Source organism: Sapajus apella, unplaced genomic scaffold, assembly GCF_009761245.1.
Source record: "Sapajus apella isolate SASKATOON/1434 unplaced genomic scaffold, GSC_monkey_1.0 scaffold42, whole genome shotgun sequence".
In the NCBI taxonomy this organism is placed as follows: Eukaryota; Metazoa; Chordata; class Mammalia; order Primates; family Cebidae; genus Sapajus; species Sapajus apella.
The window spans coordinates 3,622,972-3,629,501 of record NW_022436982.1 but is presented as its reverse complement, the minus strand read 5'-3'; the positions used below and the strand labels follow the sequence as shown (position 1 = coordinate 3,629,501).

The 6,530-nt window shown below is 32.7% G+C and overlaps 1 pseudogene; it reads left to right on the top strand.

Annotated features, from left to right (window-relative positions):
- The first annotated feature begins 902 nt into the window (after window positions 1–902).
- On the top strand, window positions 903–1,141 carry LOC116566048 (annotated as a pseudogene).
- Window positions 1,142–6,530: the final 5,389 nt, after the last annotated feature.

Here is a 6,530-nt window from a genome sequence, read left to right as displayed (position 1 = left end):
AGCTGTCATGGTTACTTTTAATAGTAGTAGAGCAATACATTATTATTATTGAATTTAATAAAAATTGAAAACAATACATAAACTTCCATTTTGAGCACACATAAAATAATGTTATTCTTTGTGACAATATGTACCATGTACATATCATAATGCAAACTGTATTTGCTTTCATTAGCAGGACTTTTGAGCTGTGATATTTAAGTCACTGAACATGGTATGAGTAACATGAATGCTTTTATTCTAATTCTTTAGTAAATATATTGCATAATTTGCCTGGGCAGTGGTTTCACTATATAGAGATTTATAAAATACACCATTTGCTCTAGTATGCCTAGTGTATGTAAACAATAAAAAGATTCACAGAACCTAAAACAAGGAGACAAATCACATAATTAAAAAGAAGCTTCAGAACCTTAGACAAAAGGCACTTCAGACTTAACAACAAGGCAGAAATGTTGCAGAGAATTTTACAGTAATATTTATTGCCATAAGACTAATTTAGTGGTTGTATAAGTCCATTCTGTTTATTTATCATGATTCGGTTGACCACTTCTTAACATTCCTACTTAATACTGTTTCCTTTATTAGTAGTAGCAGTAGTATAGCAATGTATAAACATTTTTATGCACAAAAACTTCTTTAGATAAAAATATTTCAAAGGCAAAATTTTGGTTATTCCTACTAAAATATTGTCTTAGATCAATTTTTTTTGTTTTCTTTTTTAGTGTAATATTTTATTTTTTAATATTTTCTTTAAATTATGTATCAGTGCCTTGTTATCTGCCTTTCCAAGAACAATAAAACACCTCCTTATTCAGTGTTTTATTGATTTAGCTAGAATTTTCAGAAGAATGTTAGATAATTCTGCCAGTTGAAGGCATAAACCTGTTTTTAAAAAATAATGCCCCAACTGTTCCTGCACTACTGGTGGCTCCTGCACGTGTGCCAGCTCCTGCAAGTGCAAAGAGTGCAAATGCACCTCTGGAAAGAAGAGCTGCTGTTCCTGTTGCCCCGTGGGCTGTGCCAGGTGTGACCAGGGCGGAGTCTGCAAAGGGGAGTCAGAGAAGTGCAGCTGCTGTGCCTGATGAGGGGACAGTTCTGCTCCCAGATGTAAGTAGACCAACCTGGACAAACCTGGATTGATTTTTTTTTTAATACAACCTGGAACCATTTACTGCATTTCTTTCTCTATTAAATATGCAAGTGACAATAAAAATGCTCATCATCACTCATCATTAGAGAAATGCAAATCAAAACCACATTGAGATACCACCTCACACCAGTTAGAATGACGATCATAAAACATCTGGAGACAACAGATGCTGGCGAGGATGTGGAGAAATAGGAACACTTTTACACTGTTGGTGGGAGTGTAAATTAGTTCAACCATTGTGGAAGACAGTGTGGCAATTCCTTAATGATCTAGAAATAGAAATTCCATTTGACCCAGCAATCCCATTACTGGATATATATCCAAAGGATTATAAATTGTTCTATTATAAAGACACATGCACATGTATGTTCATTGCGGCACTGTTTAAAATAGCAAAGACATGGAACCAACCCAAATGCCCATCAATTATAGACTGGACAGGAAAATATGGCAAATATACACCATGGAATACTATGCAGCCATAAAAAGCAATGAGTTTGTGTCCTTTGTAGGGACATGGATGAATCTGGAAGCCATCATTCTCAGCAAACTTACACAAGAACAGAAAATCAAACACTGCATGTTCTCGCTCATAGGTTGGTGTTGAACAGTTAGAACACATGGACACAGGGAGGGAAACATCACACACTGGGGTCTGTTGGGGTGGACTAGGGGAGGGGCAGCAGTGGGTAGGGAGTTTGAGGAGGGATAACATGAGGAGAAATGGCAGATACAGGTGATGGGGGGATGGAGGCAAAAATCCTACATGATCTGCAGATGTATCCCAGAGCCTTAAGTACAACATATATGTGTTTGTGTGTGTGTGTGTGTATATATATATATATATATATATTATATAATAATATACATATACACACGTGTATATATATACATATATATACATATACATATATACATATATACATATGTGTGTGTGTATATATATACATATATGTGTGTGTGTATATGTATATGTATACACATATATATATACCTGTTATAAGAAATACAGATATATATATATATACCTGTATTTCTTATAACAATGACACTGAAGAAATACAGGTGTGTATATATATATATATATATATATATACACACACACACACACACACATGTATTTCTTATAACAGGTATATATATACATATATATATGTATATATATTATGTGTTATATACATATTATGTGTGTATATATATTATATACTTAGACATATGTATATGTATGTATGTGTGTGTATATACATACACATACATATATATATATATATATATATATGCCTGTATTTCTTATAACAATGACTCTGAAGGGTGGGATTAGGCATTCCAAGTCCGTTAGAATTATATCATTTTAGTGGGCATGATGGCTTTAGCAGGAAATTGTTTTACAAGTCCAAAGCCTTAAAATAAATGTACAAATAGAAAAAAGAAATGTGCTGTTTTATCATGTTTGGCAGAAGTTTTAGATATGTGACCAGTCATATATTTTTCTGTTTTTTTTTTCCCCATTTATTTATTTTATTGCATTTTAGGTTTTGGGATACATGTGAAGAACATGCAAAATTGTTGCATAGGTACACACGTGGCAGTGTGATTTGCTGCCTTCCTCCCCATCACCTACATCTGGCATTTCTCCCCTTGCTATCTCTCCCCAGCTCCCCGCCCCCCACCATCCCTCCCCTATTTCCCCCCAGCTGACCCCACTGTGTGGTGCTCCCCTCCCTGTGTCTATGTGTTCTCATTGTTCAACACCCGCCTATGAGTGAAAACATGCGGTGTATTTTTCTTTCCAAATTGGATCAAAATGTATTTCTGGATTTTATTTAATCTGCTCCCAAGCTGCCGCAACCAAACTCCCTCAAATCTCCCTGACACCAAAGACATTTGCCTTTAACTTTGCTTTTGATTTGCAATCTTTCGTTTTGAATGTCAACTACCCAGATTTTGACATGATTCCTGGAACTTACGTATGGTATCATGAAAAACAATCACTTTTTCTTCCTCAGTAAACTTATAGTTGTATTTTAAAAATTTGTACTGTTTTAAAATATTCTATGAAACATTTGCTACGAATAAAATCTTCGTGAAAAACTGTTGCATTTTTCCTTTCTGTGTTCAACAGTAAAAAGATGTTCTTGGAATAGAAGGAATCCAGGCTTCTGAAAATCAACAGATCAGCCTTCAGAACTGAGCCAATTTGTCATATTTTACAAATTAATCAATTAAGCTCTTGCAGTAACTTTAATTTTAATGACAACAAAATGTGATATGACTGAATATTAATATCTAGTAAAGGCAGAAGACCTTTCAGGAAATATTCACAATGCCACCAAAAAGAACGAAAGCAATTATTGATATTTAACTTTTTGTAAGCATTTAATTAGTAAATGCACATCATCTTATATCAAGTACAAGATTAAAAGCACCCCACCCCCACTTTCTTTTTAATGAGAACTTGGAGCTATGTCAAGGGTGCATTCCTTGACTTTATGCACCTAGTTGAACATTAAATAATGTGGATCTTAGCTCTGCCTTTCCTTGAGAGTTGATATCAAAATTCTAATATTTCAGCAAAGACATTGTAACCAATAGAAGGAAGATATTTATATTTATTCTCACCATTTTTATTTGATTATACACATATAAGCCAATATTGTCAGATATTGCAATGATTTTTGTTATAAAATACACTTAATTTAGGATAAATTAATCTATTAAAAATCACTTTTACATACCTTAAGACTATTTTTAATGAATATTATGGGCATTTTGATAGAAATGGATATATATGATATATATAATTTGCCTATTTCTACATATATATAAAATACAAGATTTCAAAAAACATTGTGTATTAAAAATGGGAATAGATTATATTAGCTAAGAATGGAATGTAGAAACAGATGGCTTAAGTTTGTGTCCAAGCACTGCATTTAGAAACTCCAGGACTGGAAAAATTACTCCCAAGTTCTGTTGTTTGATCTCCTTAGGTATGTATTTTGGGCAATAATTTTATATCTCTAGTAATATTACTGTGGTTTAAACATGATACTATATATAAAATTATTTTCACAATGCTTGTAACAGTGATGTCTTCGTAAATATTATCTTTTATAGATTAGTTTGGTTCCTGATGCCTGTTCCTTTAAATTTTTCCTTCTATGTATTTCAGTCTTTTAAGAAAACAAATACACATTTTAAGCTATTTTCCATTTCTGTATCAATCACAGTATTAACTGAGAGTGACTTCATTTTTACCTATAACTTTTTAAATAGATTATGCTCAGTAATTTAATATTGTTGAATTTTGATTGGTACAAGAACGAGCTTTTGTGTTTGGAAAATATTTCATTTCTTCAATGTTCAATTTCTCTGAAGAGTTATTTGAAGGAAAACATTTTTAAAGATTGTAAATTTGTAGATGTTTTAAAGGCTTTTAAGCACTTTCGAAGTCAGAACTATATGCATTTTGCATTGATTTTGGTGATTTTTACCTTACTTTCTTTGGAATTCCCCTTATTAAAGGTAAAATATCATCCAACTATTAGTAACTGGCTAACCACTTTTTAAAACACTTATAAGGATTTTTTGTAATATAAGCCCTTTTTGTTTCAATTCTATTTTTCATAAAGCCAAGCATATAACATAAAACAAAATCTATACTGTTAAATTGAGCAAAAGAAATTTCGGTAGTTTTTCTCCAGTCCTCAGCTGCTCACTGATGTCTGTTTTGTTTGCTTTTGTGACTCCCCTGATAATCTTTTTTTTTTTTTTTTTCTTATTCCCTATTGGTAGACAGTAGAATTGCTTTCCCCTGGCCTTAATTCTGATTTGCCTTGGATTCATCGATTTTTCATGTATTCTGCCTTCCCCTTTAATGCTGCTATTAATACTTCCTTGAGTTACTTTCATGCCAGGTAACATTTATTGATGGTTTATTGTAAGCTACTTATGTACTATCACAAAATCCAATTAAATGTGTGATCATTTACTCTCCAAAGTCCTTTTTCTGTATCAGTTCCTGACAAATTGTGCATTGTTCTTTCAAAAGCACTTATTTTTTCTCTGCCTGGAGGAATTCTAATACAATCATTAACTTACAAGTTAGGGATTGCTGCTATATTCTTTATAACTTGCTGTGGTGGGCTGAGTCTGTGTGGCCTAAATACTGCAATAATGGGATTTTTGAAGCAGTTTTATTTTTTCACCGAACTTAAAAGTAACTGTCTTACTTTACTAGGCAATTTTAATTATTTGAGATTGCATCACCATGAAGCAAAAACAATAAAAGCAAAATTTACCCAAAATATTGATTTCAGCTGTCACAGAAATAGAAGCCACATCTAAAAGGAGTATCACTGTTCTTTCTGTTTGAAATATTTTCAAGAAATCTATCTTGGTGACAAAATTGCAACAGGGCCAGTGTCTTTGTTTGGGGCTATTACTGAAAGCTGGGGGTAAATGAATGCAAGCTCATGGCAAAACTAGGACAAGTCAAAAAGTACCTCATGATTTAACTTGACATTCACTCTCTGTCGTCTCTCAACATGATTAAAAACTCTAAATCCTGGTAACCCAGTAGTTTATGGTTCGGTAGAAATATATGCCAAAAGGATATTGAAGGATGTATTTATATATTCATTATTTGTACCTACAATCATTTTAAAATTTACAAATATGTAATAGTAAATTACCAAAATGTGTGGAAAGACAACATATCTAAATAATGTCATAATCTATATTTACATATACAAATAAACAAACATATATGTTTAAGTAAATTCACAATTTGTATTTTAGGCTCTGATACTACATTTCCTGAATATTCACTTAACCTGAAAACTCATTTGGGCTTATGGCGAATGAACCTCTTTTGCCTTCGGTTTTCCTTTGAGTTCTATTTTATCTTTATCTTGGCCATCCAAAAGAGATATATTTGCTTTTCAAACAAAATTATGCACCAGATCCATCTTAGCATAAAGACAAAGAGGGTGAAGTAATAGTAAACAAAATGGGTGCATTGCTAAAATGTTACTATGCAAAAGACATTTCTGTTTACATATAATTGAAAATAGCCCTGGAGTATACAGTGAAAACCTTGTTTTCCAGAGTTACTTAGTTTAGCATCTTTTATTCTGACTCCTGGCAACCACTTTTCAACCACATTTGTACTATAGTTAGATTCATTTGTTACAGTCTTCATTTCATCTTGAGATTCTCCAAAATCTTGGTAGATTTTTTTAAAATTTGCAAAGAATTAAATTCATTACTGGTGTTATAGAGATTTATGAGTTTTGGTAAATTCTTGCTCCGCCACCCTCACAGCACTACACAGAACCGTTCAATCACTGTAAAAGATCCCCTGTGCAGCCCCTGG